Below are 11,999 nucleotides of genomic sequence, written 5' to 3' on the forward strand. Positions count from 1 at the left end.
ATTATTTTCTTTTGATGAATGAGGAAGCACATCTTTATTTTCTCAATAAATTGTATGTAATGAGGCATAAAGCAATTGAAAAGCAATGTTTCAGATGCCATAAAGAAGCAAATCAAACAACTTAAAGGTCTTTCCTATATAGTGAGATATCCTAGAGCTACAAACTACAAAAGATGGTATTGCCTAGTAGTATAAAAGTAAAAAAAAAAACAAAAAAAACAAACAAACCCAAACATTTCAGATCACTTAAGGCTGAATTTATTCTTTTCTTTTTAACAAACATATTTTCTTTTACTTTTGTTATGGAGAAGTTCAGGTATATCACATTTTTGTCAGCAAGCTTTCAGATTCCTTCAAAGAGAGATTCCTGTATTAATAGAGAAAAACACAGGAATATTTTAAAGATGAAAGTTATCCAAAATGGGAGCAAACATATAGACTCTAAGATACAACAGTAGTAGAGGCTGATGATTAGTCACCAAACTGTGTGAATCTTTTTAAAGGAAGTGGAAAGAAAGATTCCCGCCACCCTGAGTAGAGAAGAATGTGGAAAAGCTATGCGTTGGGAGAAGTGTGGAAATAATTTCGGAGGGAAGGTGGGCTGGGCTAGGGTGAGGCAATCGCCTAGGGCTCCCTAACTTTTGCATCCTTGGCATCTCATGTGCCTCACCCTAGCCTGCTGAAGTCTCCTCCTAAGTGGAGGAGGTGAGGTGGAGGTGGGGGCACCAGGGAAGCTCTTCACTGATAACAGAGCCTGGAAAATGGAAGCTGTGTTGACGGATAGTTAGGTTCAAAAGAAAAGACCGATGAAACGATACTGACCACTGCAGGCCACCTCCTCTTACCTGCTGCCACTCTAAGCAGCCTCTCTGAATCCTTTCATGATTCTAGAGTAGTCTTCTTCTGGCAAGAAGCCATTATTTGCCGTTAAGTTAAAAATAGAAGATGAAAATCTTCAAATTGTCAACATTACATGCATTAGTAACAGGTGCCTTATTTAATTATATGTGCAAAGTGCTTTACAAAAAAGCACTTTATTTTCTCATTTAGTCTACAGAAATCCTTTGAGGATTTTACATTTTATGGTTGGGAAAATAAGACTCAGCGGGATTAAGTAACTTGTCAAGGTCACATAGCTAGTCAGTGGCAGAGATAGGGTTCAAGCCAGGCAGACTGACCCTAATTCCTTGTGCTTTTTACCGTACCTATTCTATTTAATATTTGTAGAGTTCTTCATAATTTGCAAAACATTTTTTTGTATCTATTATTGCAATAAGGGGTATATTTTAACCTGACTCCCTATTAACAATTGAAACACTATTTGCATAGTACAGTATATTCTTTGGAGTTCTTGTCTAGTTTTCCAGAAGGTAGATGGCTTTAGAGTGCTATAGATTTTATTTTGTGGAGTATGGTGTAGATCTTAAAATTATATCTTTCTCTAAACATATCAATTTGTCCTTAACTTACCATCTTTATAATGTAAAATAATCACACATACCAGTGAAGAAACTATATTGCTGTTTTATATGTGTGTGTGTAACATAATAAAACATAGGTTTTATATAATTTATATAATTGGTGCTTTTTTTCATCTTTCAACTATTTCCCTTATTGTTTAGTTAAGGTATAATGTACATAGTAAAATTCATTCTTTTGAGTATGTAGTTCAGCAAGCTTTGATAAAAACTACCATAATAAAGATCTGCAACATTTCATCATCCCGCCCTTCCATTCCCTTGTGACTTTGTGCATTCTACTACTATGCCTTGCAACTACTGATCTGTTTTCTGTCTCTATAGTTTCACCTTTGCCAGAATGTCATAGAATCATACAGTGTGTACCCTTTCGAGTTGGCTTCTTTAGCTTAGCATAATGCTTTGAGATCTGTGCATGCTGTTTTGTGCATCACTAGTTCATTCCTTTTTAATGCTGAGTAGTATTCTGTTGCGTGGATATACCACGGTTTGTTTACCCATTCCCCAGTGTCCGACCTTTGGGTTGTTTTGGTTTTGGTGATATGAATAATCCACTATAAACGTTCAGGTACAGATTTTTGTGTGCACATAGGTTTTCATTTCACTTGGAAAAACACCTTGGACGAATAGTGGGGCTGTTAGATGTGGTAAGTACGTGTTTAACTTTATATAAAAGTATGTCAGACTATTCCCAAGCGGCAGCAGTGCACAAGAATTGCAGTTGTTCCTTATCTTTTCTAGGATTACCAGATTCTTTTTCTTTTTATCCATTTTAATATATATTTTTCAAGAAAAATTGAGCTAATATTTTAAAATCCATTGACTTCTTAATCTAGATATCTTGCTTGTCAGCTAGTCTGATTTCTCAGGTTTAAGAACTTGAGAGAGTTCTGCCTGGCTACACTGTCTTGGAGCAGAGTCGCTGCAGGTGCCTTTAGGGGACATGTGCTCTCCAGTTCACCTCAATCACATTCTCCCTGCTTCCCTCACTTGTTTTACGTGCCTATACTTGAGGGCATTTTTGAGAACCCTTGCAGAGTAGTTGGGAGCTTGGCTTTTAGAGTCAGTGACCCGAATTCAAGTTCCAGCTCTGCCTCATGGCAGTTGTGTGACTTTGGGCCCCTCTCTGACTGGGCCTCTCCAATGCTCATTTTCCCCATCTATAAAATAGGTCTGATCATATTCTTATCTCAGAGGGTTTGCTGTTTCTAAAAATTTGGGTAGTGAATATTCCAGTATCAAAGTAGACATTTGAAAATGGGAAATAACGTAATTCTTAAAAATTAGATCTTACATAACTCTTGTTTACAGAGTAAGCCATTGACAGAATCGAGACTAGAAGTCACAAAACCTAGCTTAGATTGTTCCAAAAAAAACTTTTGTTGTTTACCACGATTGCTTTTTTTTTTTTTAAGGAGGGGTGTCCTGATTTCAGAAGGGTTCCTTGACTACAAATCAAAGTCTTAATATTATACCTACATACTGATACATAGAAGTTTATTTTGCATATAAAATGAACTAGACCGAGGTTAGGTTTAACATAGCATAATTAAAGGCATTTAGAGCTTTGTAGATGAATTTATATAAGATCATCCCAGAATTTTGTAACTAAAAATATTACCTAATTTTAAAAACTCTTGAGGCACATAGATCTGTTGTTACAACTGTTCAAACATAACCTTAGCAGTAGTGAAAGCAAGTTATTTTTACCGTTTTTAAAGTCACTTTTTAACTCAAAGAAACCTAATACTTCCATATTCTAACTAAAGATAGTAGATATTTTATTAATGTAGATATTTTAAGTAATGTACAGTGAACATTTCCCAGTGAATTATGGGCTCCTTAAAAGTATCTAAAAGTAAGGGCATTCTAACCCAGCTACAGAGTTATTTTTACAGTAACAAAAGAGATGGATTGACTCTATGGACATGGCTTAGTCTTGAAAGATAAATAATCAAGTAACAATTTGCTTTCTTCAGGGTACAGTGCTCTACAGTATTCTCAGTGGATCTTATTTACAATATGTAAATGCATTTAATGTCTATTTTAAAATTACTAAGTCTCAAGCACCTCCTTGCATGTTTGAAAAGAGAGGAAACATCTGTCAGAAGTACTTACTGTGACAAACACAGAAAGAAGCAATCATGTGTACACTTTTTAATACCATAAATTATTTTTAATTGAACAGTGAAGGCATTTGTTTAGAATCAGCCTTTAAATAAAAAATAGTTTTGAACTAATCTTTAATTAAAGTGTACATCGACAGTATCAAGTTCAGTTGGAGGGTCAAAAACAACGTCAATGAGTCTGACTTTTTCCTCCCTGTAGGGAAAGCAGGCTTGTGTAAATATACACGAGCACAGACTGCACGCATTTATAAAGGAGGTGAAAAACATTCCCCTGTCATTGGACAGATGTTGCTTCACTGTGTTCACATAGGATATGGGCACAGCTCTTAATGTGTAGAGCCTTAAAGGAATATGAGTCACATACTTTTATCATTTTGGAAGAAGACTCTAAGCTCTCTTATACTTCTGAGCATTAAATGTATACTATAGGGGACCCGTCTGCTGATGCTAGCTCATTCTCCCCTTAAGGTAATTAAGGGAAGGCGTTGCCTTAGTCAACTTGTTAGATTTTTAGAATTTATTCTTTCTGTTTGGTGGTTTTTTTTAAAGATTTATTTACTTATTCGAGAGAGAGAGAGCGCGCATGCGCATGTGTACATGCTGTGGGAGGGGCAGAGGAAGAGGGAGAGTCTTGAGTAGACTCTGAATCCTGAGATCATGACCCTGAGACCAAAACCTGAGCCAAAATCAAGAGTCAGAAGCTTAACCAACTGCACCACCCAGGCACCCTGAGGGTTGTTTTTTGTTTTTTTTTAACACTTTAGTGACCTTCTACTTTATTCTCATTATCTCTTAGCTTTATGCTAAATTAGTAAAATATTAACGATAGGCACACCCTAAAAATCTATATCAAGAGCTTAATGAAATTCCATACTGGTCACCTTTTATTAAAGAGCGGTAGAACTAATATTCTCATTTCGTAAGACTTAAATCTTTTATACCAAAATGATATTTGGGCATGTTTTCAGGAAAATGTTACCCGAAGAAATAAAAAACTTTTCAAATATTTATGTAATATTTTTTCACATTATAAAATTGAAGACTTGGGATTGAAGATAATTGACTTCACTGACAGTGACAAAAGCAGGACATTCTTTATTTCCTTCTCACAGGAACCTCTCTTTTCTGCCAGCTTCTTTTAGAGCATCCTGTCTTCGCAGTACATACTAGTTAGAGACACATTTAGCTCTGTATTTAGTGTTCCTAGTTAGGCAAATGAGGATAGAATGATTTATTTGCTGTTTTGTCAGTGCAGCCCTAGTGATCAGAGCTTTGCTTGGGGCTACAGAATACGCAGTATGTGCCACAGTTCACAACTGATCTAACGTGTGTGTGGCAATGTACAGAATTTACCAACACTGTTTTCTGAGTCTATGTCTATTCTTTATCATTTTCCTTTCCACCTTGATGATATATTAGCAAGACCTTTCAAGATGCTTGTCAAAGAAATGAAACTGAAGAACACTGTTGTGGAATTGACGCTAATTATGTAAGGCTTTCGAGAATCTACCAGGGTACTATGGACAGAGTGGCTCAGGTTTTGATGGTAATGGTAACAGACATAAGCAGTGAAGCAAACTCTCATGCAGCTTCTGTGTTTTTTGTTTGTTTGTTTGTTTGTTTGTTTGTTTGTTTTTGGTGAGTGAAGATGAGCTTGGACTCCATGTCCTTTTCCTCTCCCTGAATAAAGCATTTTCCAGACTCACAGGACCCTTTCTCCCTAATGCCTCCATCTCAGCTAACCTAAGCCACTCTCGAGGGAACAGGGATAGGACCATGCAACAGTGTTGTTCATAGGTCTTCTTTAGGTGGGCTCCATTAGAGAATGCTAAGTCACCATCCCTTGACTGGACTCTGCAAAGAGGGTCTCACAACAAACCTATCTGGCCTTCAGCAGGCAGTTCAGGAAAAAGGAAATCGATTCTAGAGGATGTATACTGGCTCTGATTACTTTCTCAATGAAATATGCTGTTGCCCCCATCGTTATATTGTAATGACTACTATGATATGATTGGAAAGATCAATAGAGCAATCATATTGATTATAAATGAGAAAAACTTGAACAAATAATTTATAGGTTGTATTAGGATCTGGTTTATAATGCTCATAGCATTTATCACACTCCACAGTAATTGTATCCCATTTGACTCTCCAACCAGCTTGTTGTAAGATCTTTGAGATCAGGACTATCGCATTTGAGTTTTTATATTTAGTATTGCCCAGCATATAGCAGGTACCTGTTAGTTTTATGAATAAATGAACTTATTTTCTGGTATGATTGAAGCAATACCATTATTTAAAACTAAAAAAGCAATTTTCTCCTTATCAGGAAACTTAAAGCTGATTCATATGGAGCTACATTATGCATATATATACTCAAGGTTTAGAATAGTGACTCTTTAACTAATGTTTTAGATCATAAACCCCTTTGAGAATCTAATGAAACTTCTCCTTCAGGGACACCAGATTAAGAACCTTTGGTTTGGAGAAGTAGTGAAAGTAGCCTACCTCTGTTGCCCCTCCTTTTTGCCACTAGATACCTGTGGCATAGTCATCTATTCACTAGTGGACCACCCATCATCAACTAGGCCTCAGGCTCCTTTGATATGATCCCTACTCATCCAGACATCTTTACCTGCAGCTTTTGGGACTGTCCTGAGTCACTTGCCCTACCTCAGTGGGTATATCTAGTCTGTGACTCCCAGCTCTTCTCGAACTAATTATTCCACCACAACTGTGTGATTATTGGGCAGACCAACAATGAACTTTTTCTGGGTGGCGGGGGGGGGGGTGCTTGGTCAAGAAGAATTGAGACCCCAAAACAAGGAGACAGTTGGAGGGCCTCTCTTCCTCTGTGTTGTTGACAGGGTGTTTCATCTTCCCAAAAAAGAGAAATCACACAAATATTTGAAAGAACCTACCCCATATCTTCAGTAATTTTAGGGTTATCTTCTTGGGAGCTTTCTGTGGATGCATTTCCATCTGGAATCTATCTCTGTGTATCAGACTAATTTTGGCTTACCCACCTGTGATGCATTGTTTCAAAGTTACTTGTAGTATACAAAGAATTAAAATGTTTTGCTTTGAAACTAATAACTAAATTGTAAACATGGCCTATGACAGCATAAGACTATCCAAAATTATAATTTATGAAAGGGAATTAAAGTTAAATAGATCCACAATAAAACCAATTAAAAACTTAATATTCTAGATCAAATATTACAGACTTGCATATGTAAAAACCTATCCAGGAAAGGTTATGGTCAACTCTCATAGCCAAAATGGGTACACCAACATTAATATAAATATTAACTGCCCTTGCATTCTGCTGTTCTGAGTTTAGTTTTTTAGTTTTTCAGAGGGTTTAACCTACAGAGAGTAGATTATTAATTATGTATAGTTTATGGAGGGTGTCCATACCTTTATTTTGGCACTTAACATTCCACCACATTTCCCTATTGAGAAATCTTCCTCCCTTTCCAGCAGTTATTTCCCTTTAAGTGGGCAATGTTTTATTTACCTCTAATTCCAGTGTTTAGCATAGTCCTCTGTACATCTAATGTGCTTAATAAATATTTATTAAATGAATAAATCAGTGTTTCCACAGAAGCACTACAGAAGTATATGCTAAAAGATATGCATATATTTTGGATTTTGTTAGTGTTTGATTTTGTTTCCTAATTTGAGTTATATAGCTATGTGGCTATATTTAGGACAAGATTTTTTATCATAAGATCCTTGAAGTTTGAAGTCATAATTCCTATAAATCTTGTCATAATCTCCAATATAGAGCTCCAAATTTACAAGGCTATCAAAAATATGTAAACGGTCAGGAAGTACAAAAGTTATTATCTTCCTAAGAATTCCTGTTCACTTATAATGTATTTGGTTGTACAGGATGTCTTTAAAAGGTTCATCTTAGTTCTTCTAAAGACCTAAAGGTATATTGTAGATTTTAAAAATACATAACATATCTTCTAGACTTTAATTCATGCTGTCCATTCCTTTTGAGCAGTAATAACAGAGCCTTAGTAAAGCCATAGTGTTAAGTTGTTGGTCACATACCGAAGGATGGAGTGAGTGTGTGCTACATACATGTATCTACAGATGTCACTGATGTTATGCCAGAAAGGCTCAGAACTGAGTCATTGTGTTTGGATGGGAATGGCAAACATGTAGGAGGCGAGAGAGAAGGGTATCTACAAGTGGTCAAGGGAGAATAACTAAGTACTCCTGAGGAAAACTCAGATAATTTTCTCTTGCAGCTAATCAGCTTTCAATTTCAATTTTATTTTAATTGACCTTAGAGTTTATTTTTCAATATAGTAAAATCATATAATCTATTAGAATACTTAAAATTATCTTAATATTATCCCATTTTCTCTGTAGTTTTTATTTACGAAACTTATTTGTTTACATTATCACATATTTACACATCTGCAGATTTCCCTAAATTCCCACCAATCTGAAGTGAATTTCTAAGTAGAGGAGACATCATTGTCCTTCTATCAAGCATAATTCAGCCAGTCGTTGCTAGAGTTGTCACTAGAAGCCAAAGCTGTTTGATGAAGTTAAATAATTTTGATTAATCACTGCTATCTTTGTGACCTTAGACAAGTTATTTCACCTTTCTAAAACTCAGCTTTCTCATCTACAAAATGGATGTAATAATTATCTTTGCCATAGGTTATAATGATTAATTGCAATGATGTTTATAGATATCTGAAATGTTTAGCATAGTAAAAATTACCTCTCTTTTTTCCCTTACCTCCTCTTCTTTGCCTCCTAGCCTAGAGTGCTTTCTATTTTAAATTATTAATGATTATTATAATAGCAACTACAGCAAGGTATGAAATGATACTTCTGTACTATGTAACATTCTATATGGCTTTTAAAAAATTTGTGCGAAGAACATTAAAAATTTTTTAATTAAAATTATTAACTTTTAAATTTTAATTCCAAATAATTAGCATACGATGTTAGATTAATGTTAGGTGTACATTAGGTGTATAATGTAATGATTCAACAATTGTATACATTACTCAGTGCTCATCATGATAAGTACATTCTTTAATCCCCTTCACTTATTTCACCCATCCCTCTACCCATCTCCCCTCTGGTAACCATTAGTCTTTTCTCTATAGTTAAGTCTGTTTTTTATTTTATCTCTCTTTTTTTCACCCCTTGCTCGTTTGTTTTGTTTCTTAAATTACGGTATTTATTTGTCTTTCTCTGACTGACTTATTTTGCTTAGCATTATACTCTCTAGCTCCATTAATGTTGTTGCAAATGGCAAGATTTCATTCTTTTTTGTGGCTGAATAATATTCCATTGTATATATATACACCACATCTATCCATTCATCTTTCAACGGACACTTGGGCTGCTTTGATAATTTGGCTATTGTAGATAATCCTGCAATAAACATAAGAGTGCATATATCACTTTTAATTAGTTTTTGTGTATTTTGGAGTTAAATACCCAGTAGTGTAATTACTGGATCATAGGGTAGTTCTTTTTTTAACTTTTTAAGGAACTTCTGTATGGTATTCCATAGTGGCTGCACCAGTTTGCATTCCTACCAATAGTGCATGAGCGTTCTTTTTTCTCTACATCTTTGCCAACACTCGTTGTTTCTTGGGTTTTTTTGTTTTAGCCATTCTGATAGGAGTTAGGTGATATCTTATTGTCAATTTGATTTGCAATTCCCTGATGATGAGTGATGCCTTGAGCATCTTTCATGTGTCTGTTGGCCATCTGCATATCCTCTTTGGAGAAATGTCTGTTCATATCTTCTGCCCATTTTTTAATTGGATTATTTATTTTTTTTGGTGTTGACTTATATCAGTTCTTTATATACATATAATCCTTTTTTGGATATGTCATTTGCAAATATCTTCTCCCATTCAGTAGGTTGTCTTTCAGTTTAATTGTTTCCTTTGCTGTGCGGAAGCTTTTTTTTAAAAAAAATATATATGTGGTAAAAACACTTAACATGAGATCCACTTTGTAAACAAATTCTTAAGTGTACAATACATTATTTTTGACTATAGGTACAACTTTGTACAGTAGATCTCTAGAGCTTATTCATGCTGCTTAACTGAAACTTTATGCCCATTGATTAGTAACTCCCCACTTACTCTTTCCCCCATCCTCTAGCAACCACCATTCTACTCTTTGATTCTATGAATGTGACTATTTTGGATAGCTCATGTAAGTGTCTTTCTGTGACTGGCTTATTTTATTTAGCATCATGTCCTCAAGGTTCATTCATGTTGTCACATGTTGCAGAATTTCATTCTCTTTGAAGGGTGGATAGTATTTTGTTGTATGTATATACCATGTTTTCTTTATCCATTCATCTGTCATTGGACTAAATTTAGGAATTTAGGTTGTTTCTACATCTTGGCTATTGTGACTAGTGCTGTAGTGAACACAGGAGTACTAATATCTCTTCAAAAATCTTAATTTCAGTTTTTTTGAATGAATACACAGAACTGGGATTGCTGGATCATATAGTAGTTCTATTCTTAAATTTTGATGCACTGCCACACTGTTTTTCATAGTGGCTGCACCATTTTGCATCCCCACCAGTAGTATACAAAGTTCAAATTTCTCTACATGCTCACCAACTCTTGTTGTCTTTTGGCTTTTTTATAATAGGTTTTATATATATATACACAAATATATAGATATATAGTATATAAATATATAGTATATAAATATATAGATAATATGTATGTATTTCTGGTTTAAGGCACATTGATACTTTTGATAATAATACACATCTGACAGGTGTGTGGTGATACCTCATTGTGGTTTTTTTTTTTTTTTAAAGATTTTATTTATTTATTTGACAGAGACAGACAGCCAGCGAGAGAGGGAACACAAGCAGGGGGAGTGGGAGAGGAAGAAGCAGGCTCCCAGGAGAGGAGCCTGACGTGGGGCTCGATCCCGGGATTCCGGGATCACGCCCTGAGCCGAAGGCAGACGCTTAACGACTGCGCCACCCAGGCGCCCCCTCATTGTGGTTTTGATTTGCATTTCCCTGTTGATTAATGATATTGAACATTTTTAAAAAATATACCTGTTGGCCATTTGTAGGTCTTTGGAGATATGCCTTTTCAAGTCCCTAGCCCATTTTAAAATCTGGTTATTAGTTTTTTTGCTGTTGAGTTGGAGGAGTTCTATATATGTTTTGGAGCTTAACCCCATATCAGATGTACAGTTTACAAATATTTTCTCCCATTATGTAGGTTGTCTTTTTACTCTGCTGATTATTCCCTTTGCTTTGCATGAACTTTTTAGTTTGATATAGTATACTTGTTTTTGTTGCCTGTGCTTTTTGGTGTCATACCCATGAAATCATTGCCAAGACTAATGTCATGAAGATTTCTCCTGTGTTTTCTTCTAGAGTTTTACAATTTCAGGTCTTATGTTTAAGTCTTTAATCCATTTTGAGTGGATTTTTTTGTGTGGTTTATGATAAGTGTTCTCTTGCATGTGGATATCCAGTTTTCCCAACAACATTTGACTGTCTTTATTCTTGGCACCTTTGTTGAAAATCAGTTGATCATTTTTGCATGGATTTATTTTTGAGCTTTCTATTCTATTCTGTATATCTGTATGTCTGTCCTACACCCGTACTACACTGTTTTGATTGCTGTGTTTTGTAATATATTTTGAAATCAGGAAGTATGATGCCTCTAATCTTCTCAAGGTTGATTTGGCTATTGGTGATCCTTTGTGGTTCAATACGAATTTTAGAATTGTTTTTCAATTCTGTGAAAATGCCATTCAGATTTTGATTGCGATTGTACTGAATTTGTTGATTGCTTTTGGGTATTATGGACATTTTAACAATATTAAATTTTCTACTTCATGAACACCAGATGTCTTTCCATTCGTTTGTTTGTTGATTTCTTTCATTAGTGTTTTGTAGTTTTCGGTATACAATTCTTTTTTTTTTTTTCTTACCTTACTAGTTAAATTTGTTTGTAGGTATTTTATTCTTTTTTGTGCTATATTAAATGGAATTGTTTTCTTTTTTTTTTTAAGATTTTATTTATTTATTTGACAGAGTGAGACAGCCAGTGAGAGAGGGAACAAAGCAGGGGGAGTGGGAGAGGAAGAAGCAGGCTCCTAGCAAAGGAGTCTGATGTGGGGCTCGATCCCAGAGCACCGGGATCACGCCCTGAGCTGAAGGCAGACGCTTAACGACTGTGCCACCCAGGCGCCCCAAAATGGAATTGTTTTCTTAAATCACTTTTCAGATGGTTTGTTATTACTGTATCTATATGGCTTTAAAGATTGCTTTTGGTAATTGTTAGTGGTCACACTAGATTATGAAGAAATTGAAGATTTTATTGAGAAAAATCAAATGACAGTGTAA

Source organism: Ursus arctos, unplaced genomic scaffold (assembly GCF_023065955.2).
Source record: "Ursus arctos isolate Adak ecotype North America unplaced genomic scaffold, UrsArc2.0 scaffold_6, whole genome shotgun sequence".
Lineage (NCBI taxonomy): Eukaryota > Metazoa > Chordata > Mammalia > Carnivora > Ursidae > Ursus > Ursus arctos.